A 23662-nucleotide genomic window follows, 5' to 3' on the forward strand; every position below is an offset into this window, starting at 1 on the left:
AAAAAAAAACAACGGCTTAGTGTGGTTTATGGGCCGGTGGAATCATCGGCCTAAAAAGAATGATGTCGGTGAGAACTTAACCGTCAAAGACGACCGTTTCGCGCCATGATTACCGACTATTTGATGCTTGAAATTTAACTCGTGATCTCGACATTCGGTTTCAACAAGACGGTGCCACTTTTCACACATCGCATCAATCAATGGATTTACTGAGAGAACACTGTGAGCAGATAACTTAACGTTTTGGCCCTGTTGATTGGCCGCTAAGATCAAGTGATATCACAACGTCATACTTTCTCCTGTGGGGATATGTAAAGCCTAAGCGGTTAATCCCGCTTCGATTCGGGTCTTGGAGCAAAACATCAGGCGTGACATTCGCCAGTTACCAGCCGAAAAGCTTCAACAAGTCATCGAAAATTGGGCACAATGAATAGACCACGGCCAACATTTGAAAGAAATAATCATCAAAAAATAAATGCCAAAAAAATGTTCTTGTTTTCTAGAGCCGCCATTTTCTCAGCAATCAAAATTTGACGAGTCCTTCCCTCATTACCGGTATTCATTTATAATAATAATAATATTGAAATATTTTTGCTTTTGGACTTCAGATAATTTTAAGAATCAAAATTTTACCAAAGACCTTATTTGCGGAGGTTCCCCTGAAGTTCGGGAATGCAAATTTTTTAAAAATGTATCGCCGATTATTTAAGAACATATATGAAATTCGGTAAAAGCCCTTTTTTGCATTTATCTATAAAAAAAATTAATGTTCCAAAAAATCACAAATAAAGCGTTTTCTCTGACTTACAAGCGGATATAACATCTTAAGAAATATATTCAATTATAAAGAGAACATGAGGAAAAACTTGCGCCGAAAAAAGTTTATTGAAATTTTACCTTAAAGGCTATTATTTCCACTTTCTAAATGAGTTTCAGAGGCACTAACTTATTTATTAATTTCGAAGCCAAAAACAATCAAATTCTAAGCCCATAAATTTCCGCTGACGAGTTCTAGTTACTGTTTATTTACTTATAGAATACTCATCGTCATATGAAAAGTACTTTAATACTTTCGAATATATGATAAATAACGCCTAAGCGCACAGATGTATACATACCAAAGAGGAGTATGGAGCTATGGAGCTCACATTTGGTTGCACGAAAAGGCAAAAATCTCAAACAAGGACAAAAGCGCAAAAGAAACTCATCATCAAACTGTCTGGTACCTTCTAATCTCAAAACTTGACACATCAGCACAGTTCAACGCACACAAAAGCTAAAAGATAATAAATAAGCGTATGCGCTATAATCAAATCAGGCACAGCAAGCAACATATCCATTATCATCATCATTATGCTACGGCCATTGTGCGAATGTTGGGATGCGTCGCACTTTTGGCGGAAGAAATGTGTGTTTGCGCCACACGTGTCAATTGTAGTTGACTTGCCATCAATCTGTTGCACGGCGAATAAGGTCAAGGGCGGAAAGGTTTTCGTCATTTGCAAGCACCAGCAAGCAACAGATTAGCAAAAGCAATGAAACGGAATTGTTGCTTAGTAATGACTACAAGCAAATGTGTGTGTGTGCGTAATTTTCTCTTACATTCACAAGAATTTCAGTTTAGCTTGTTTTCTTGCTTTCGCTTTCTTCACTTTTCAACACCTTTGTGTGTGTCGACGGTCGTTGCAACGTCATGCTTTTACTATGCAAAACGGCACACTTCAACACTTGTATATATGTATATGCATATGTAGGAGTGTGTGTAGATGTACGCACATGCAATGATGGTTCACTGCACTGACACTTGGTTACAGCATAATTTTTGCACTCGTTGCAACCTTCAATGCTTTACGCAAATAAGTGCAACAGTTGCCACATTAAGCTCTGCTAAGTTGCATGCCGTTGTATGTAGAGCAATGCCTATAATAAACAATGTGGGGAAAATACCAGGGACGGTGGGGGCTTTAAGTAAGCTGGCTGCAGTGCCGTTTTGTTTGGTTAAATTGGTCAAAGTCACAAATGTGCTGAGTCGGACAAATTTTCTGTTGGCTGCTCGTCGGCTTGTGGATATTGATGCATGTGCAAATGTATGAATGTATATATGTATATATGTACATATAAATAGTTGTGTATACAAGAAGTGGCATTTTGATGCTTAACAGAACTTTTTTGCGTATTTTTAAAATACTTAATTTGGATATATACATATATACATACATGTATGGCTATGGAATATGCTTACTTATATATGTAGATCTGCATACTAACTTTCGTTCTGCTATTTATAATAAATACCGTTAGTGCTTGTAAACCTACATTTATCTCTATATAGAGTACACCTTTGACTTTAAACTTAATGCCAAGCTTTAAAGGTATTTCGCCATTAATTGCTTTATCCCTATTTTTCTCCCATATTTTATTCTCATATGTGTCTCAAAAGACCTGAAAAGCTTTATATTTCCGCTTCCATACTAATATAAAATTCTATAAACTGATCATATCCAGAGTATACATGAACTTATGTATGTATGTAAATTTATTTTCAAATTTTCGAGAGAATGTTTTCGAAGCTTTCTTGTTTGAGGCTAGTTTCGGCGAGCATTTTGTTCAAAATTTTGGCTTGCTACTCGATATGTAGTAGGCTTTATTTATCACTGGTCACTAACAGTTGGAACAGAAACCAATTTCAGTGAAAATTTACGCAAAATAGTTGATTTTTATATGAAAAATGGCATGCTAGAAAATTTACTAATTAGGAGTAAATTAGTCGCGAGGTCTGCTTTGAGGATAATTTCGTCTTCTACTACTAATTAATTCGTTGGGTAAATCATCCGAGGCTGTTGTTTCTTTTTCATCATGTGATCTTTAGGGTTATTGGGATGTTCATTGTTCTTTCATTCTTTGACTGCAAAAGTATTGATCAAAATAATAAAATTTACTACTGAGTCTTATGCCTGAATGGCTGCATTTAAACCAAATAGGGTCATAATTTTAATAGCACTAGGGGCTTGGCTTCTCCATGTTAACCAAAAGTTACAAAGTTATGGTAGCAAGCGTTGCCTTGGCCAAGATTGTTCTCTGAAACTTGCTACAAAGGAAACCAAAATAATACTTTCAGTTAATTTTCTTCAGCTTGACTAGGGCTTGGTATTTGTGTGTTATTAATCCATGTTAACCAAAAGTTTTAAAATTATTTAATAGCTTTGTCTTTGTTCAAACAATAGCAAACCAATTACATTTTAATTGCTCTGAAACTTGCGACAAAGTTGATAAAAATGAATACTGAGTTCAGTTGATATTTTCTTCAGTCTTGAGCCAAGAAAATACCTTTTCTACAATCTTACAAAAAAAAATATTTTTTTTTGTATAATTTTGTATGGTTGTGTAAAAATGCTGATAAAACCATAAGTTATGAACCACAAAAATGAATAATAATAAAATTTGTATTTTTTATTGACACTTTTTAAGAGATAGTAAGAAATCAAAATGCAATATCGAATGTAAAAGCAGAGTACAGAACATAAAATATTTTCGGAAGTATGTTTTATGGATTTTTTTTGATAAAAATGTTTTTGTTGAAAAAATGTTGAGCATAAGAAAATTGGTTTTGTTTTTGTACCTTTAACAGTGTATATTAAATCTGCCACGAAGTTTGTAACACCCAGAAGGAAACGTTAGAGACCCCTTTAAGTATATATGTACATATAAGTATAAATGATCAGAGTGTATTAGTTTCGAACTAGTTTTTGAGATGTTTTCTTTTATTGCAGCTATTAGCGGATATCAGACTCAAAAGTTTATGTGAAAAATATTTGAAACAAAAGTTATATCTTTTCATTTGCCTATAACATTGCCATAAACATTTTCTACAATTCCTTATTTTACAGGAAATCGAGATAAGCCATTCCTATCAGACAAATAAAAAGCTCAAAAACTTGTTTATTTAAAATCTTCACATAAATTTTGAGATTATGTGAAAAAAGTTTATACACAAAAATCATAAATCCATTCATTACCTACAACATTGCCATACAACGTTTTTCTATGGGACTCGTAGGTTTGCCGGAAATTCGAGATATATATCATGCTTAACCTTTAAAAATTCAACCGACCCATCCTTTACCTTTTCATGACCTCAAATCGCTCGTAAATTATGTCTCCTTTACTGTTTGCTATTTCATCCGTCGTTTGGGTTTCAATACAATAGTTTCTTTTTTTTTCAAAAATTATCCAAATTTTTTTTAGATCTAAAATTCACAGTTATTCTACTCAACCACAAGCGCATACCTTTAATAAGTAGTGTTTATTGTTTTAAGTCTTTCAGCTTAAGTCTGAAAAAATAAAAGTAAGACTAACAATCTTATTTAGCACATCAGACAATGTACTGAGTGAAAGAAAAATATTATCCAACGAGCTAAGTTCATTTCCAAATATTATGCAAATAATATGTATGTATATAAACAAAGCGGTATATAAACAAATATTATTTTTGGCGAAAGCTCATATGTACATATTTAAATATTTTTAAATAATATATGTAAGCATACGTAATATTTAAGAATTAAGTACTTATAACTGTGCCAGAAATAGAAGCAATAATCATCATTTATACAATTTTCAAGCAAACAGGCAAACATATGTACATACGTACATCTTCCTTCATCTATGCACATTTCTATGTCATAACCATCATAACCAAAAACATAGCATTAACGCATGATTTATAAATAAACAAAAAATTTTTGAGCAAAAGTACAAAAAAACTACAAAAATATTAGGAATATGCTTGTTTGTGTGTATGTAGCACATTTGACGTAATTTACACAGCAAAAGAGCAGACGGCTAAATAAATCAGCTAATGCAAGACTTCATCAACATACATACATGCGTACATATGCATATGTATGTCTGTGCAGTGGCATTTGCGTATGTATCTGCATGTAGTATATGGCATTGTGTGTTGAGCGCGCAAATGCGGCAGCAATCGTTGCGGCCAGTCTACATATGATAGCTGGCGATGGCGGTGTTGCCCCACCAATGCCAACTGTTGCCAGCGCTCAACGCCAACACAAAGTATTCAGCATTTAACACTTCTGCCAAAAGACGAGCGCATCGTTGCTTGCTCATGTAGTTATGTATATACGCATATACTTGTTCTATAATCGCGTAAGCGGTGTCTACGCCAATTAAGAAGATATATACTTGTTCGTTTGTAGGAATTTATGCAGTTAGGTGTTTATGTGGCCAATGAAGAGTGAAAATTGCACAGTAAGCAATATGGTGGGTTATTAATATGCTGGAAATCGTATATTAGTATGCCAATAATTTCTTCATTTTGAACTTTTTTCACTACTCGATTCATAGCTGTTTTTTTTTTAGTTCATGTGCCTATTATTTTGTAGAAGCAGCTGTTTAGTGGGGTCGATTTTTGCATTTTATGAGAAAATTTACCATAGTGATGAATATATTTTTTGTACTATCAGAAAGCAGTGATTATCACAAAGCTAAGGTCACTGAGTTTCAAAAAAATATGAAAAAGTAATGGGAACATTTTTTGTTGAAAACAAGATTTTTTTTGATTTTAAGTTGAAATCTGTTTTTTTTTCTAAATAAAATATTTTAGTGTGTTTGGGCCATAAGAAGGCAAGTTTATATTAAAGTTTCAGAAAAAAATTGGTTTTGTACGAGATGAAAATACGACAATCTAAAAACTTCAATATTTGAATTTTTAACACAATTTTTGAGGTTATGTGAAAAAAAGTCAATCCACACATACTATAGAACTTTTCTTTAACTACAACATTGTCATACAACATTTTTCTATAAGAGTCATAGTTTTGCTAAAAATCGAGATAAACCTCTTTGAACCCTAAAAAAGTAGTTTTTTATTTTAAAATGTATGAAAATAGATTTTTTTATTTTTAACTTTTATACATTTTATACATAGTTATTTGCTTTACTTGAATTATTTATTCATAATACAATAAAAAATAATTGAATATTGCACAATATATATCAAAAAATAAAAATCATCATCCCATGGCTTGCTGGGTTACACTTTGTATTCGAGTGTGTGCGGGCTTTAAAGGGACACCGAGAAGTGTAGCTAAATTGAAATTAATAATTTAGTTTGTTTTACATTTCCACACCAGCCCCCAACCATTTTGTGAAAAAGAACAACAAAAAATCAAAACTTGACAAACATACAAACAAACAAAATTAAAATGACATTTATTTAAATTTTCATGTGCTCATATATTATTTACGTGCTTAGGCTTGTGTTATCCACACATAATGAAGCCATAAGTACAAACATAACGGTGCGCGTCACTTAGCCATTTCGGCAGTCAGGCAGCTTAATTTAAACACACACATACAAGCGCACCACTTTGATATGCGATAATCGCGAGATAACCACAAAAGTGGCGCGGGCTTAGGTGACGTGGTGCGGCGCCGTTGGAGAGGGTGGACAGCAGCACTGACTGACTGACTGTCCGCAACGCGACACATTGTTATGTGGGTGTGCGGCACAGAAGATATTATCGTGGCGAGTAAATAATGTAAATCCCCGCGCACACTTAGTGACGGAAATATCATACTGATTATTAGACTATGTAGCTAACGGGCTGACGACACGACGACGGCCGCACTGACAGCCAACGGCTCCAGCTGATAGTGTGTAAACATTGTTTGCATGCGAAAAAGTGGGAGTTGCCAGCACATACGAATATATACATATTTACAGCTCGTGTGAGAATGTGCTGAGGCCGCTGTTAGCCCCACCACATTGCTGACTTTCTAATTGAACGTGCAGCGCTCCCTCCTGCCTGACACAATTCATCATGCCGCCTCACTACAACTGCAGATTATGCTCTTTGGTTGCTCACTGCCCATGCCCAAACTCATCTCCAGCTCTCGTGCTCATCTCAGCGTTGACGAAACGTCTACGGCCGCATCGTGTCTATTTTTATGCGCTCCCTCCTTTACCCCTCACGACATTGGTAGTCATTTACTCATACTCAATTTTGTTCTATGCGCGCTCTTGGCGTTTTTTTTGTTGCAATAGTGAGCGATAGAAAAAAGTGAAAAACGTGCAATCACGTGCAAAAGCGTCGACTCATTCTGATGATGATGATTTTAAATATTTACAAACAGTTTGTATGAAATAGCATCGCGTAATTTTTATTTTTGCATACAATTACTATTTATTATACTCATGGTGAATTTCCTAGGTGGAATTGTAAGTTTCTGTGGAAATCGTGCTTTACATACAATCTTGTTTATTATTTGAGTAATTATACCTTATTTATATGTATATAAGTATTATTTTTCAATTAACGGCAAATCTTATTAGAAAAGTAAAGGACTTTGACCGGAGTCATTAAAATACATATTGTTTTTATAATACCTGGTAATTGTGTTGGTTTTAGGCGAGCTGAAAAATCAGCGTAATAATTCCAGAGAGATTTAAGGTAACTAACGGTAAAACTAAAGGTGATTTCGAAGAATTAATACAAGGTCGTTGAATAAAAGCGTGAAAGACTGCAATGTTTTAGTAGTATTTACAGATGACCAACATTGTATATATGTACATATGTTGTGTGTTGAGGCTTCGTACCACGCCTTGAAACACGATCGAAAGATCGTTGGAAACATGCCATGGACGACCTTCGACCTCTTCAACTGATGACGAGTCCGTGCGAATGATTTTGGTGGATATTTTGGGTATGAAACAGGTTCCTACTCGACTCGTCCCGATAAAACTGATTTTTTTTACAAGAAACTGTAAGTAAACAGGTTTCATAGGACACGCTTGTTCATGCGAATTCCGATCACACATTCATGAAGAAAATTATAACAGCCGATAAGACATGGTTTTATTAGTGAATATGTGAACACGTCAACAATTATTGAAATGTAGGGGAAAAAACGAGCCGAAACCAAAAAAACCATGCTCAAACCGTTCAAAAATCCAGATGATGCTCATTGCTTTTTTGTTTCAGATATACGACAGACGACAGACGGTCAATAAGGAGTTCTATTTGAGGCGTTTGCGTAAGAACTTCCATCGAAAATGGCCGGAATTGTGAAACAACAAATAATGGATTTTACACGATGATAATGCACTGTCGCAACGAGCCATGATTGTGACCGAATTTAAAGCCAAAATACCATCGATCAATCACCATATTCACCAGATGTGGTTCCGTGTCATTTTTTCTTGTTCCCCAAACTTAAATTGCCGCTACGTGGAACCCGTTAACAGTCGATCCAAGAGGCAAAACCAAATTCGCTAAAAGAGTCTTCAGCTCCCAAAAAGTGGTTATGAAAAGTGTTTCGAGGTCTGGAAAAATTGTTGGCATTCGTGTATTGCATCTGGTGGGGATTACTTTGAGGGCGGCAAAATAAATATTGATAGATACTTTTTTGTTTTTAAGTTCCCACTTTCATTACTTTGGGGACGTTACGTTTTTGAAGCACCATTGAACGTATCTTGGTAAATCAGTATAAGTACTATAGTAAAAGGCATCCACTTTTTCTGTAAAATGAACTTGCATGGGAGACCATTTTGGAATCTTAATTTTGGCTATATCACAAGCCCGATTTACTTAGAATTTCAACCGACATTATTGCCTGGTTTGTAAAATAATTATATTAAAATGATTTCAGCCGAAATTTGCTCCGGATTATATGATTATAGATCAAGTAAAAGTTGCCAAAAAGACCAGCACCAAAAAAAGTATTGCCTCAATGAAAACCACACGCTAAAAAAGACTAAAAAAAACATCTGTTACATTAGTATTATTTGTAGGTTGTTCTCAGCATTGTATCACATAAAAAAAGAAAAAAAAATACCAACAGAGAAAATGAAATCACTTCTGTGAGAGAAGAGTAGCGCTTCATAGAAATTTCAACTCGAAAAAAGTAAAAATAGTTTGCATAGTCGATAGTGATTCGATACTTGTGTGCTAAAACTCAAGCTTGAAATATGTAAACAATATGAAAGAAACTATATTTCAAGATTTATTGTCTGTCAAGTACTTGTACAAATAAGATATCTACCAGAAAAATAGTTCTAAACTTCAGTTGCCATTATCACAGTCGTCATTCCATGACACACAGACTTCCAAAAGGTATGTTATTTGTTGGATCCCATTAAATTTCCTGTTGATCGAACTCATCAATGTATTGAGCAGAAATTTTAAAATCTATTGACTTTCTCTACAACGTTCGTAATGCCACATCCCTTACATAATCAAATTAAACTAATTAAAGTTCATAATTGAAAGTGTTGACACTCTTTTCCGATCGCCTTTAATTATCAAAATTTAATCAAAATAATGAGTGTTTACATTGACATACACATATATGTATACTCGCATAAACGACAATGCTAAAAAATATTGAATTACAACGTTAACGAGCCAAGTCTGTGGGTAGGTGTGCTCCGCTTCAGATGTGTGATTATTGAGCGGCCAAGCAGGACGCGTTTGCGGGACACACCCTGTGTGTCAATAAGCACGAGTGCCACACGCAAAGGTTCAGCAATATTAAATTGGTGAAATCAGTAAATGATAAAGTCTATTACATATCTGAAAACTTATGCGTGTTTGTGTGTTAGTAAGTGTAGAGTCAAAGCTATAATCATAAAGTCATAACTTTGAAAACTCGATGATTGAGGGCGTGCTTATTTTATTTATCACTGCGATGATAATAAGGGGAGCATTTATAATATATATGTATGTATATCATCTACTTGTTGATAGCATAAGATTTTTAAGAATTTGTTTTACCGGAAGTAAAACAAAGTGGTTGAATTCATAATTGCCATAATAAAACACAGACATTCTTTCTATGAAATTCTTCCTGCCATAAAATGTGTTAAAAAGTTTTACTGCCAACATATTAGACTTACTTATAGTGTTAAATATAGCAAGTGGCCTACTGATTTTTGCTATGAAAAATAGCTACAACTACAGTTTCACTGAATATGTCTGAAAATGAGTCTTCGAAAGACCTGCTTGGAATATTTAATTGTTTTAGTTTGAGGTTGAGGTATTGTCATGCTTTCCTTGAAGCCAAAAAAAACACATTTTTTTTTACTTTTTTAAACTTTTCTTAAACTGTTTTAACGAAAAGTTAAAGAAATCTGCTTTGGAAAGCCTTTGGTTAACAAAAGAGTGGTCGCATAAGGTTAAAGTTTATTTATTTGAAGACGTATTTCTGTTATACATAAAGTTTATAAGTCGCTAATAAACTTATCAAGATACCTTTAAAAACTTTTGAACGACGAGGCTTACCAAGGAGTTAAACAAAACCATTTTTGTAGCAAATTCAATTTCTTACAAACAGAAGAAATGAGAAATATATTGTTTTTTTCGTTTTAAATAAGGAAAAAGTAGGAAACTGAAAAGTGTAGAAACTTTCTATTAGTGTTGTTGTAGCGACAGAGATCTGCCGAGTTGACAGTCCCTAGCCGGATAAAAATCTGGGTCCGTTCCGGTTACGTAGACCCAACTGTTGTGGGAACGAGTTCATATTTATATTGAGAGCTGATACTAAGAGAGCATTTAATTCAGGTGTCTATCAAACAATTGTTCAGATATAGATTGAAAAAACCATTGGCCCTTCCTTGAATCACACTTGAATCACATAAATATGTCTACAATGCATCTTTGAAAAAAAAAAAAAAATATTTTCCAGACTATAAAGTACCACAGCTGAAGTAAAAAGTATAGTAAAAACTTCCACGTGTCCACTCAACAAACATCAGAAGCCAACGACCATATAATCAGCTTTATGACAGCTAGCAAAGCGTGTGATTAATGAAAGAAAGCCACAAAATATTGACAGCACTCAATTAGAGTAAGTCGGTTAGCCTAATTGAGGAAAATTACCAGGTATTCTAAAGAAAACCCAGACAGAAAATTACTTCCTTTGCACTAGACACAAAGAGAAGAAGCAGAAAAGTACACACAAACACACATGCTTGGGGCAATAATAGCAGCAGAAATAGCAAGTTTAGCCCCACACAACTAATATTTGGTATGTAAATTGATTATGCCACAGGACAAATAACAAATTCAATAACGCACACAGCTACTTAGGCTCAAAACAAACACAAATATTTGTTAAGGAGTCATTTGCAGGGCTGACGCAGCAGTTCAAAACACACACACATGCTTGCATATAAACAAATATGTGCAAAGTAAATATGTTAACATTGGTAAATATACAAGCGAAGGGGCAAAAACAACGAAACGAGCCGAAAGACGTACGCGGCGTATACGTAACTACTGGCTTCAAGTGCATATTGATGTGCGCAAACAGCTGTGAGTGTGTGTTGGTGTGTGTATATGTACATATAAGCATACAAATATAGCACATATAGGCCGTCACAAATCGATCACTGGCGACAGACAGACAGGTGTTGACGTGAAAAAGTGCACACACACACACCCACACACATGTGTATGCGCATGGATATTTACTCGCACGTACATCCGCTTATTTCATTGACCTGGTTTCATCCAAATACTCAGCACCTTAGCAGCTTTGTCTCAATAGGCGACCGCATAGCAGCAGGCACGAAAGAAAAATTATGTAAATATGCATGTATGTGTGTAAATATGCTATGAGTAAGCAACAGAGTTACATGTACAACAACAAAAACAAAGGCAAAAAATAAAAGAAAATCCACAACAATAACAAGGCATCTTGAGTGACAACAAAATACGAAATGAAGTGAGGCGTGTGAGTGCAGGCGCAGAAAAGCGCAAAACGCCAAGCTATTTAAAAACGACGGTGCAAAAGCCTGTCCGTCACACATGCTGCACAAACATACATCCGAACAAACAAACTTGTGTTGTGCTGCTACAGCTGCTCTGTCACTGAGTGGCACTGTAGCACGTGGTAGTGTTGTAGCGTGGCGACAACACATTGCAGCCGCACACACAAACACACACACACACAACGATAACGGTGGTGTTCGTTCGTTTGGCTCGGCGACCGCAGCATAGGCTGAGTGGGTTTTGCGCGCGTAATCAACTCCTTTACGTCTGACAATGGGTCACGTGACTGTGCGCTGACGCTCTTCAATGTCGTTTAGTGCGCGCATGAGGACAAAATAAGAAAACGTTGCTACAACAAGCAATTATGCGCATACATACAGAAAATTTCTGTGTAGCAAAAACAATTGGCGCTGCGGCGCCACACAAACAGCGCCCACACGTCTCCCGGCGCCGCGTTCATTCACTTGGCAAAGTTAGCAGCCTTTACTTCCGCCGTTTACTTTATTTATTTATTATTATTTTTTTTTTAACTAGCGCGCTCACCACTTGCTTTTGACTCTCCCAATTACCTAGATTTCACAGTTTGGCCGCCAGCTGCAATTCAGCTCAAAGTGAATTTCTCTTTTGTCCTCAGCTTGAACTCTTTCGCAATATGCCTTATGCTCTTTATATATTTGACTCTCAAAGTAAGAGTTTTCTGCGCTTTTCCAGCAACATTTTCTTGAATGAATTGTGTGTGCTGAAAGGACACACACCATACATATACATATGTATACATATATGTATGTTCGAAATAGGGGTTACACAACACTCACACTCCCTGAGCGCAGAGCGTCGCAAACGAGTTGAGAATATGCGCCTTGCACCTGCACCTTCGAGAAAAGCCTCGTTATTCAGTATTTTCTGTATTCCACAAGTATACATACATATATTCACGCGTAATGAAAGGAGCGTCTCCGTAGCACCTCGGTTAGGGTTGAAAGTGACTTATCGATGAGTCAATGTCTAAAACTTCAGTAGTGCGCCTAGTAACATTCTAACACACATACTAGTGGCATTACTGTATACAAATACATACATACTGTATTCAAACACAATAATATTTGTAGTTTGTAAAGGGCACGACATCGGTGACGCCAAGCAGACGCAATCGAAGTTTAATCGCCTACTCCAGTTTCTAACTGCACGTTGTTCTTATTCTGCGCGAGCTGTTTGCTATTGCTTTGGTACGTGTGTGGTGGTTGACAGCAGTTTATGTAATTGAATAAATATTTTTTGCTTGCATTGATACATTCAATGCTCAATACATTAAAATAAAAACGCTTGCGATTTTACAGTAATTGTTGAAAACTGCTTGTTAAACAATAAAGAGAAAAATATATTTACTTAAGTGGTTACATAGGTTCAGTAACTTATTAAATTCTATAACACCTCCAGAATATTGTGCTAACTTTGAAGCAGGATTTTTTTTCAATTAGAACTATTTGAAAAACATTGTCGCAAAATTTTCACTGAAACTTTAATTGTTTTGTACAAGTGTCTGTCAAAAATCCAATTTTCAGTTTTTTTCCTTCGCCAAAGTTCTAAAATAAGGTTTTAACTAAAACACGCATTTTTTCACTTTATACAAGTATGATCTTGGAAGGATATATCCTAGCAACGTGAGCGCATCTTTTTTTCGAGGGGTCATCGGAAATAGCGTCGCATTGGGGGAGTTTGAAATATTTTTCCAAAAATTTCAGAATTTCTTTGCTGATAGTGTAAGTTTGCAACAATAAAAAATTCTAATAAAATATTTCATTTTTTATGTGGGAAAAAAATTTTTCAGAAAAGGCTGTTTTTACCCAAGGAAACCCATGGAAACCCGAGTTATATCCCCTTGCACGTCAGAAAAAGACATGTTTTTCTGAGAATTTTATTCGAAGAGACATTTTATTTAATAAACAAATAAAAATAGTATACATTTATTAAAAAAAAAAATCGAATGCTCTTGATTCCGTATCCAATATGCAGGAGAAACTTTGAAAAAAAGTGTTTGGGGATGAAGATTTTCTGCTTAAAATTATCTTAAATTCAAAAACCAAAAAATTAAAAAAATTAAGACGGGACTAGTCAAAATTTAGTTTTTTCACAAAGCCGCCGTTTTCAAAAAATTAATAAAAAAAATTTAAAAATGTAGACCTCAGTGTGGCAAAAAACAATTTAAAGTTTTGTCAAAATTCTCGCTCTTTCAAACAATACCTGAAAAATATATCTAAGAAGAAGATGTGAAAATAGCAGTCGCTCCGTTTAGCTGTTTCCGATAAACTTTCCTGATCGACTCTGAAAACAGCGATTACAGAGAAAAAGGCGTTTAAAGTTTTGTGAGCCGCTTAGACTAAGACTTAAAAATTCTTACAGATTGAGATTCATAAGTGGATATAAACCTCTTAAGAAAAGCTATACTTATAGTGTCCAAATAATAAATTATCTCGTGTTCTTATGAAATTCATTAAAATTAAGTCTAAAATTCTAAAAGAATCAACTACAAATTTTCAGAGCATCTTTTTAAATATACATATGTATGTAAATCCGATATGTATGCAAAAAGATCGAGTTTTGGAACGCGAAAGTGGATATAAATAAACGCATGACAATGTTTTTTTCCATATGCAACTGACATGTGATGCACAAGGCTCTTAAGGAAACACCATTAAATAATTATAACTAACCACCACCACACACATGCAACTGCCACAAACACACCGCTACACCAAGCTGTCCGTTAAAAAGGTGCAACTGCATTGTCGAACTAATTATAAATTTATTTTGTTGTGCCAAAAGTTCGTTTATTGCAAACTTAAAACAAATACTGCCAACAATGAGTAATTATATCAAAGTAAAAATGTGTGCTAAAAACTTTAAAACAATAACAACAACAAGAAAGCGCCCACCCTAAGCTGCAAACAAAACGGCAGTAAAATGTGGCTTCTTTAGTGCAGGCTACGAGCACTGACCGGCCGACCGCCCACCCGCTTTGCTGACACATTTCCGCTTTAAGCCATAAAAATGGCATTATGTTACCAAAACAGCACGCACCCTATGCACTATATACTTGTAAAACACAATTATACATCTACTACATGCAAGTGTATGTACATATGTATGTAGTGCGAATTACATAATGTGTCGGGCATTTATCCATATATATGTACGGGTGTATACTATATTATAGCATGTAATGCGTGGCAGCAGTTCTAACCCGTCCTGTTGGTTTCAGTGCCAGCACCATACCTTCCACTTTATGTATGGGCGTGGCATTGCGGTTACTGTTTTTTTCTGAAGTATTTTTTAGCTCTTTTGGCGGTTTTTATTGTAAAAAAATACATTATACTCGAATAACAAGCGCAGTGAAAGCACGAATGTTGTAATAATTGTTAGATAATCTCCTAAAAACTTGCATTACAACATATGTTTTCAGTAACTGACGAATTTAAAGCTTTAAGTTCGTACAGAAACCCATTAAGCAAAGAATATAGTACGTCTGCCTGAGGTAAGCAATTCTGTTAAGGGGGGAGCCTGCTTCAGAAGCTTCAAAAATCGATTATTTTTTTTTGCTTAAATCTCTTTAAAAATAATCTAAGAATATGTGCCCAAAGTTTGAGATGGAAATTCGAAATATTTTCGGAGCTAGAAGGGAAATAGTGACCGAGCGTCTAGCAGATATATGAGCGATTGAGCAGAAAGCGAAAACTTTGACCCGCGACTTCTCGGTTTTTACGATTTTTCTTAATTAGCGGGCAGGATAGAAAAAAAAAGTAAACGTCCTATCGAAACGAATCAAAATGCGTTGGATTTGGAATTAAATTCTCTTCTAGGTGAACCTAAAATACCTTAAGAAAGTTAACACTATTCCGGTTTTTTAACGATTTAAGGTAAATTTTTTCTTTTTTTTAAATGCATTTTTTTTAAATCTGCGCAAAATTATTGAATTTTTCACTTTTTGTTGAAATTTCTTGGTTCACCTAGGAATTACACTATTGAAAATTAAAAATGTCTTTTGTTTTTTTGATTCAGATGAAAATTGCGATCTGCATCTTGCCCGCCACACAGAAATTGAACACTCGAGGCGCCTCCGTAAATTTCTTCAAACATGAAGAATATCTATAATACAAAAATTTGAGAAGACTCTTCAAACATACAAGAATAAATCCTAAAAGTTTCATTTCAATCAGACATTTCTTTCCTTTCCAAAAAAATCCTTGAAAATATAGATTTTTTGAAACCTCTAACGCAGGCTCCCCCCGTAATGGTGAAACAATTCTGTTTTAGTATATTTAAAGAGAAATTAACACTTTATGTTTGACCGCTTCTTTCGCTAAATAAAATCCTAAGGATAGGCAATAATATAATAAAAAAAAATTGTTGCCTACACTCAGGCGTTTTTAGCCAAGACATACATATATCTCAAATCAAAGTAAGTAATTCATGAAATTTAAGGCTGTAAATTTATGTCAACAAGTACTGTTAAGAAGTCAGTAAGGTAATCTTTTTTCAAAAAACATTTTCTTTTTTGCTTTTGTTTGTTCTCTTATATCCTTAGAATTAATGTAGAAACCATTGGAATGTTTCGAAAAAGGCCCAAAAATAATAATATCGCTCGACGTTCGCAGCGCTTTTCTCAAAACACACTTTTTTAAACTGGCAGACATGATTCCGGTCGAACTACTCAACCGAATTGCTTAATTATTTTTTTAAATGTTCACAAAACGCCTGGCTATCGTACCTATATTTTTTATAATTTACTGACAATGTTATGACAAAATTTATGTAAAAAAAAATGGGGAAAATTTAAAAAAAAACGTTAATTACTTATATGTTTATCAACATTTTTCACGATTCTAGTAGGGACGATAACGATTCACGTACTTTGTAAGAGTTTTTATGTTTCAGATAACATGAGAAATCGTGGCCGCCAGTGATAAAAGGCATCTCATTCACACAGCCATTTCTCCGACAGATGTCATCAAAAAATTCCAAAAAAATTGTTTATACACTCCACGATATACATACCTCATGATATGTAAAAAAAGTTCTATTGTAAAATAAAAATTTCTATGAAAAAATGTCAAAAAACAGGCCAGATTACCCTACCCCTAAGCAATAGATTTTATTTCAAAATTATTTTTACTTATAAAAGAATGTTGAAAGCGCTGAGAAAATGTGAAAGTAAACTTACTATGTAGCTTACTTATATATATATATTCCCTTCAATAAATTATCGGAATGTGTAAATTTGTGTTTCGTAAATATTTGACCGATTGTGGCACGCTCTTGATTCAATACCAACGAGTAGAGCTGCTAAAATTAAATATCTAAATTTTTGATTTATACCTGTCTAATTTATATGATTTTACCATTTACTTTTAAAATATGTTTTAAATATTTTTTGGTGCATTCCACGTGCTTAAGGCACTATCTATAATAATACAAAATTTTTACGTATACGGAAGAGTAACTTACTGCAAAGTACAGCTAGAAGACTAGGATATCACTTTAAAGACTATTTACCTGCAATAAAAGAAGGAAACAAATTATTAGTTACAATTTACAATAAAAAATTAGATAAATATTTGAATTATTTGAATTTCAAAGAAGAAATTTTAAAGAAGTAAGGAAGACTCTGAGCTAAGTTCGGGTATAAACGAACATTTTATAATCTTGCAACTTGCAAGAATTAAAGCCAAAGAGTTAGCTTCAAGTCCGTAGCAACATGTCGCAAGAGTATAAAATGATACAAATTTGTAACTAGTCTGGAAGTAGCTCATTATTATCATACATTATTATCAAAATTGGAATAATAATAGCCAAGTGCTCTTTCAAGCGACGCAGATTGGTTAGAATAAGGAAAAAAATATAAAAACAGCAAAAATTGGTTAATTCCGAGCATTAATTTGACACATGAGACGTCACCAGATATCGTAATTTCTTCGAAGAAATTTTAACTGATCTGTATATTCTTTTGATGATCGCTCAAAAACAGAAAAGAAAAAATGCCGAATATGAAATCAAAGATGTTTGTAAATAGTTATTAATGGTAAATAAGTTAAGTATTAAATTTATATTTTTGTTTTCGCGTTATTCTCGCTGACTTAGCGTTTTTCTCTCAATTGTTTACTTTTCACTTTGATTATGCTTGATCTTAATGACTCAATTGGTTAAACACATTATACAAGTGCATATATTTGCTGCATGTGATCACATGACTTATAGCAAAAAAAAACGCCAACAACAAAAATTCAACTAAATAAATACGCACAATGTTCTGTTTCCCATCATTAATTAAGGCATTGCAATGGTCACTCCGTTCATTATTTTACTTAGGGACGCATATACATACATACACTCTTATGTATATATACTCATATGTCGTTGACTTTTTATTTACTCATAACATTTTTGTTTATCTGCATTACAAGTGTGGGCGCATTTATTTTTAGAGGGGGAAATTTATAAATATGCGTGGGTAATTTTCAAAAATTGTTGCCTAACTTTGTCTGCATGCGGTCAGCAGTTGTTTGGTGGAGAAAATTATCGCATGACAGAAAATATGTCATGAAAAATATATTTTTGTACCATTTCAACATTTTAACATAAATGTAAGTATTAATATATTTGAATTTTAAATAATGTTGCGAATTTATTGACTGCAACGAAAATGTACTACGTAACCAGAATCCGTCACGCACGTAGTATACAAATCGTTAACTACCAGAATGACGGTATAAAGGTTGAATCGATATTTTTTGTGAATTGTTGATACGCGACTTATTTATAACAAATCAAACTAAAGGTTGCCACCTATTTCAAAATATTAAGTAAATGAAAATTAAAAAAAAATAGTGCGTTTTAGATTTAAAATTAAAAAGTTTACAAAGGCTTGCAGTTAAAAAATTTCTTGAGTTGCCACCTGTTTAAAATTTTTAATCCAACAAAATTAATAAGTTGGCTTTTTCATTACAGTATAAATATCACTCAAAGTAGTTGTTTTAGAAGCTTGCGGTTAAAAAATTTTTTGAGTATAGTTGCCACCTGTTTAAAATGTTTAATCCCACAAAACTAATAAGTTGTATTTTTGATAACAGAGAGAATGTTACCTAAAGGAGATGTTTTGAAGACATACAGTTGAAAATGCTTTTAATCAAGATTGCCACCTGTTTAGAAACCTAAGTAAATTAATATAAATATGAATAATAATCCTTTAAATTAATATTGCAACTTTATAGATTCGAAATTATGAAGTGTATATAGTTTTACAGTTAAAAAATTTCTTATGTCAAGTTGCCACCTGATTAAAATTTTTAATCCAACAAAATTAATAAGAAGCATTTTTGTTTACATTAAGAATATCAACCAAAGGAGTAGTTTTGGAGGCCTGCAGTTGAAAATGCTTTAAGTAAGGCTGCCACCTGTTTAAAAATCTGCGTCATGTAAAATTGTATAACTTCGAATAAATGTTACTTCAAACTAATATTTGTTTACAATATCTGCGTCGTCGATATTTTTGAGAAGTGTTACCAACTGTTCCACAAATTTAATTTAAACCAAAGAGAAAACAGTGAAATAAAATTGTACTAACCTTACCTAACCGAAACTGAATTTTATAAAATAAAAAAATAAAATAAAAATATATTAATATTTTATTATTCAATGTTAACTGTCATCTCATGTGAGTTCAATCTAATACTAGAGTGGGCGCCATATAAAAATCATAAATAATTAATAAACGATTTGCAATAGCAATAAAATAAAAATAAAATGAAAATTGCAATTATAAACTTTTTATATGCAAATTCGAATTGTCTATCCCGATTGGGTGGGGAACTACTTGAACATAAATTTTATACCAACCCACTTTTTGACAGCTGATTGTAGTGAGAATTTTTCCTATAAAACAATAACGTATTTATACAATAAATCAAAGGAAAAAGTGATTCAAGTTGTTGCTCGCTGAATAATAATGATTTATTCAGGTAAAAAGCTTGTGAAAAAGTTATTAAAAGCACCTCTTACGATAATTAGACAGATTTTTACATTGAATAAAGATTGGAACTGGGTAGTGGTGAATCAAACAAACAACTGGCATAAATTCTGGACACTGGTATAACAGAGATATACTAGTTATATGGACAGAATATCAAATGTCTGTACAACTTTGTTGAGAAATTAAGATCCTCTCTTTCATTTAATACAACTCACAAGCGAAAAGAGCGCAAATCTAGCGAGTAGAGATGAGTGACGAATAGAAGAAGTGCTATACTTGGCTATGCTTCAAGTTCACTTTGTAAAACTGTCTTTAATACGTAACTTTAATATCTTCAATAACAGTTTACTTAATTACCATAAAACTGATATAAGGCAATTCTTAGCAAAAATCGCCAAAATATTTATGAATTCTCTAACCACCAAGACTTGCTCTGTGCCGTTGCCAGTTTGCAAACTTCGCCATTTTTATGTAAAGCTTGGATTTGAATTTTTAATTGAAATTGGCACAATATCCGCATTTTAAAAATTCAAAGTAAATGTTTGTAAATGTATGCAGACACACATACATACGATTACACATACATACATATGAAATAGATGTACACAGACTTACATACATACGAAATCATTAACATATAAATGTATGTAAGCAGATTTTTAACTCAACGATTTCATAAAAATAAATAAGTTAAACCGTTAAGTTATATTTGTTTTTGTTTAAAATAAAAATTCATAAACTTATTTATTTAAATCGCATTTACATATACAATGATAAACATATGTAGACACATAAGCAGAGACAAAAATCAGGTACCAAGCCTCTTCTAGCGCTGCTGGTTATTGAACTTTTCATAAATTATTCATTCTTGCTTATTGATATCGAAATACACGCAGACATATCTACAGCCAGCCAAACACACATACTTATAAACATAGCAACAGCCTCTCTGTGGCAACATGTTGCCATTAATATGCAAAAAAATGGCAACTGAAGAATAAAGGTGTCAACACGCACACGAAATTTGTGAAAGCAACCCGATTCAAAAACGGGATTTCATAGTTTTGACACATAAATAATGTCACTTTATGCTTTGGAGTTAAATTGTCGTAAAAAAACGAAACATGCTTGTGCGTGTGTTTGTGTATTTGGCACACATGCTAATCAGACATTTATTTATTTGTATGTATTAATTTAAAATTTATGCATTTAATAGTATTTATATTTATATTGGCATAAGAATGGTTTGATTAGTTGGATTCATGGAGAACGCACTATTTGTCACCTTTATTTGATTCAATATTTCAACTTTCTAATTCGCAATAAGAAATATTGAAACTAGATTCTACTATAAATGTTAGATATATGTATGTACTATTTTATATTTAGAATTTATAAATTTGACTACAAATATATACTACTATGGGCAAAAAATAGTAAGACCTTGTTCAGTAAGTAGTAAGACCTTATCATCATAAAATTCTTAATTTATACTTCAAAAAGGGGTATTGACCACAATACATTTGTGTCAACGTTTATTCCAATACTCGAAATACTTGTTAAAGCCAATTTCCGAAACAGCCTTCGATGCGCGTAGCATTTGCTTTGGTGCAAAAACGAAAAGTTCTCAGTCCGTAATTCCAGCCTCTTATTTCGAATATCTTCGCTAAACGACGCATAACCCTGAAAGAGTATTCCTTGTTGGCAGTTTGGCCGGTCGGAAGGAATTCGGAGTGCGCCATAACTCCATAATCCAAGAAAACTGTTAATCTAGATTTTTGATCTGCTTTGTCGTGGTTTTTTCGGCTTTGACTGATCTTTCAAAATGGTTTCCACTGATCCTTCTGATATTCCAACGATGCCAGTAAGATCTTTGACTGTTAATCGTCGATTCTCAAGTACCAATTGCTTTATTTTATTGACATGTTGGTCAGCAGTTGATGTTGTCGGCCGTCCTGAACGTGTTTCGTCGGCCACGCGTTCTCGAATAAATTGTAGCAATCAAATAGATTTGCTGGCGTCAGCCAATTATCACCGAAAGTCTTTTCTATCATTCTGAATGTTTCGGCATTAGAAATTTAGTGGAACTTTTTTTTTCTAAAAAAAAAAAAATATTTCTTAGAAAGGGTTTTGCGCGAAATTTAAATTAAAAAGTCTTACTATTTATTGTCCACAGTAGTAAAGTTACTTAAACAATATTTATACCCTGAACAGGGTATAAAGTTTGTCACGAAGTTTGTAACACCGAGAAGGAAGCGTCGGAGACCCTATAAAGTATATATATAAATGATCAGTATGTCGAGCTGAGTCGATTCAGCCATGTCCGTCTGTCTGTCCGTCCGTCCGTCCGTCTGTCTGTATATATACGAACTAGCCAAACGTCATTTTCTCTTCAAGAAGCTGCTCATATGTCGGAACTGCCGATATCGGACCACTATAACATATAGCTGCCATATAAACTGAACGATCGGAATCAAGTTCTTGTATGGAAAACTTTCACATTTGACAAGATATATTAACGAAATTTGGTATATGTTATTTTCTAAAGCAACAATGTAATCTCCGAAGAAATTGTTCAGATCGGTTAACTATAGCATATAGCTGCCATATAAACTGAACACATAGTTACTAACAGAAATGCACCTGTGAAGGGTATTTAGCTTCGTGCAACCGAAGTTAACGTTTTTTCTTGTTTAATATTTTTAAAAAGCAAATACATTTATTTTAATTTTTAAATAATTAAATTTTAATAAATACAAAACCACTTTAAATAATGTAATAACTTGAAATTTTACAGTTATTCAAATAAATTTTTTTTCATTCAATTATAATAAAAAAAAATATATATTTTATAAAATTAATTTCAGATTGAAATCATCAAACCAGATTTTTTTTATTTAATTTTTTAATTTTTAATTTATAAATAATTTAATTTAAATTTACTCAATGTCACTTTTAATAAATTTTATAACTTGAAATTGTAAAGTTATTCAAATAAAAATAAGTTTTTTTATTAAGTTAATAAAAATATATTTTTAGCTAATTTTTTTAAAAAGCAATTAAGAGATTTATTTCAAATTACTTAAAAAAATTAAAATACTATAATAAAATTAATAAAAAAAATTGTTTTGATATAATGATCAAATTTGATTGTTGTAAAAAATTTAATAAAATTTTTATAAGTAAACAAAGAAATTTTTTTTTATTTTTTAAACATACATACTTATGTAATTTAACACACACCATTCGCTCATTTATTAAACACTGATTTGAAGAAATTTAAAATGTTTTTTTTTTGTATAAAATATCAGAAGAAAACTTTGTTTATTACTTATTATTTATTGAGTTGTTATTTTTTTAATGTCTTGATTTTTTTCCATTTGCTATTTCTTTACTTTATGTCTTAATTTTTCGATTTATTGCAATATTTATATGTTATTTGTATTCACCACCAATTGCTTAAAAATATCACTTGCTCAAATCAATGCCAGACACTGACTGAAAATTAAACTTCAAGCTCACTAAACAAAATACTTTTGCGAACGCTTGTTTGCACAAAATTAATTTATGAAAATCAGTTCAATATAAGCACTAATTGTCGCTTCATTTGGTACTTTTCCCAACATATGTATAGACAAAAGATACCTTTGCCGTAAATTAGAAATTCAAGCGAATTAAATTTTGTTTTTTTTGTGTGTACACTTTCGAATATACTAACTAATGGATTATATATATTAAATGTATACTAATATAAAAATCTTCTTATATATGTAAGTGAATAATACGTTCTGAGATGGAAAAAGTTGAAAACTTCATGATAATCATCGCAAGTTTTGGTTATAAATAT

General features: G+C 33.0%; 1 protein-coding gene across 8 annotated transcripts in view; it reads right to left on the minus strand.

Moving 5' to 3' along the window:
- Positions 1–23662, minus strand: part of LOC126751599 (elongation of very long chain fatty acids protein AAEL008004) — a 131757-nt gene that overhangs the window by 45576 nt on the left and 62519 nt on the right. For 3 of the 8 annotated variants that reach the window (XM_050461987.1, XM_050461990.1, XM_050461988.1), the window contains one exon: positions 17295–17342. The exons of the other annotated variants lie outside the window; for them this stretch is intronic. The gene's annotated coding sequence lies outside the window, so the exon portion shown is untranslated. The remainder of the gene's footprint in view (positions 1–17294; positions 17343–23662) is intronic. 8 annotated transcript variants of the gene reach the window in all.

The sequence above is a fragment of the Bactrocera neohumeralis genome, chromosome 2 (assembly GCF_024586455.1).
Source record: "Bactrocera neohumeralis isolate Rockhampton chromosome 2, APGP_CSIRO_Bneo_wtdbg2-racon-allhic-juicebox.fasta_v2, whole genome shotgun sequence".
In the NCBI taxonomy this organism is placed as follows: domain Eukaryota; kingdom Metazoa; phylum Arthropoda; class Insecta; order Diptera; family Tephritidae; genus Bactrocera; species Bactrocera neohumeralis.